The sequence below is a fragment of the Melospiza melodia genome, unplaced genomic scaffold, assembly GCF_035770615.1.
Source record: "Melospiza melodia melodia isolate bMelMel2 unplaced genomic scaffold, bMelMel2.pri scaffold_47, whole genome shotgun sequence".
Taxonomy (NCBI): domain Eukaryota; kingdom Metazoa; phylum Chordata; class Aves; order Passeriformes; family Passerellidae; genus Melospiza; species Melospiza melodia.
The window spans coordinates 2,467,937-2,469,966 of NW_026948793.1; the positions used below are offsets into that span (position 1 = coordinate 2,467,937).

General features: G+C 34.9%; 1 long non-coding RNA gene across 1 annotated transcript; it reads right to left on the bottom strand.

The window, feature by feature from the left end:
• Positions 1-287: 287 nt before the first annotated feature.
• LOC134413663 (uncharacterized) lies at positions 288-1,222 on the bottom strand. Its single transcript, XR_010026561.1, has 3 exons — positions 1,166-1,222; positions 827-908; positions 288-322 (listed from the first exon to the last, which is right to left on the bottom strand). It is a non-coding gene; the product is annotated as an uncharacterized LOC134413663 (long non-coding RNA).
• Between the last annotated feature and the right edge of the window lie 808 nt (positions 1,223-2,030).

The following is a 2,030-nucleotide window of genomic DNA, read 5'->3' on the forward strand; positions in this document are numbered from 1 at the left end:
ACTATGCACTAAATGAAAAAGAGTAGAAGTTTATTAAAGATATTATTTTTGTAATTGCTCTTTTCAAATTAAGGCTCATTTAACAAATCAAGTGATCCCTAAGATGACTCTCTAATTTGCTCAGGGTTAGGATAAGAAAGGAGAATTTTTAAATTACATAGGTGTATCTAAAGACATCACAGCAGACACAAACCTGCTGAAAGGGCAACCCAAAGTATAATGTGTTTATGTATTTGTGACATTTAAAATCTCTACACACCTCCTGCTGCAACTCTTCAATGCATTTGGTTTTATTTTCCATCTGTTTCTTTAAATTATTCATCTGAAAGAGGTATTTCAGACATGAATTAGTAAGTTCTACAAATGACTCCCTATGTGAGCAATTCCTGTAGATGTTCTCAAACCTGCCTTTGCACCAATCTGGTTTGTTCCAATGGGACTCAAACACCAGCTGACATGTTAGAATAATCAGAGTTTTAGCCATAAAGTACTACAAGATGTTAATTAATAGCAGTGAACCAGTTCTTTAGTGGTTATGGAGTTAAGAAAGAAGAAGAAAAAAACCCCAAGATCTTCACAATTTAAAAAATGCACTTGTATGAAGTTCCCTACATCCATGAAAAAATGAATTTTCCCAATTATTTTCTAGAATCTTCAACGGCTTTTCCTTTCTTGAAATTTCATTTTCAGTTCTCTTAACCTGAAATTAAATTGCAAATCTTTTACTTTTACAATGAAATTTTGAAATTTGCTAAAAACCCCAGGTTGCTTTGAACCAATAGAAAGAAAAGTAAAAATGTTTTTATCTATTTAAGCTCAAACTCACCCTACATATAAAAAGCTAATCCAGAGCCCATCCATCACTGAGTGGGTATATGAAAAAACAGAAAAGCAGGTTCTCTGTTTGCCTGAAAAAAACAAATAAATCTTTAATATTAAACTTCCAGCACAGAGTGAACATCCCAGTGACTGTGCTTGTCTTTTGAAATACCAGGGCTCACATGTGGACACACAAAGGCACAACTGGCAGCAGCTGGGAAAGAAGAAACCTCTGGCAGAGATCACATCCCCCAGGGAGAGCTTTGCAGAAAAAACCCCAACAAAGATTTTACATTGAATGTTGTCCTACAGGTTCTGTGAGATAGTTTCCTGACACATGACATACATTTTCTTCTCTTTCATCCAGTGTACTTTTCATCTCTTCACCTGTCTTTGCCATTTTCTCCTTCAAAGACTCCAGTTCATTTCTAAGTGCCAAATTAACAAGCATTAGTAAATATTTCCTTATTGCCTTTAACTTATTTTCAGTACTTCTAATAAACCCATATTTTATTTTCTGAAAAGAGCTGCTAATGTTGATGGGAACTTCATAACCTTCTCAATGAAAATGTTCTTAAAATGCAGCAACATGCCCAGTAAGTCAATATGTGAACTGTCCATACTTCTTTTAAGTAGGAAAAGATGTTCCAGGAACCCAAGGAAAATACATCGTGACCTGGACTATTGCAATGCAGCTGTGAAACATGGGAGCTGCCTATTGAACTGGGGATACAGAGAGTAACTCTGATCCAGTTTTGCGTTGTCACATTTAATCCATAACCTTCAGTTTCCATTTGAATTTCCTTCACACCTGAGATGTCTAATGCAAAACAAGACAGCTCCTACCATGTAATACAAAATGATGGCAAACATTGTTCCTGCAGCAATTGGTATTTCTAATCTGAGACAATTTGTACTTGGCCAACAGCAATTCTGAATAGTTTCTGTTTAGCTATGTAATCTAGAAAAACATTAATCAAAAAATCCCAGAAAGCAGCATATGAACAGAAACTGAGTCTACTTCCTTTAACAATATCAGTTATTATTATTTGTTTTTACTTGCCTTAGCTGGCTATTTGCCTCTTCTAGGTTTTCAACTAACTGCTTTGTATTTTCTTCTTCTTTCTTACTATCCTAAATAAAGACCCATGTGTCAGCAAAGAAATAAAATTCAAAGTGACTTCTTAAAAAACTCAAACACATCCAGAGCA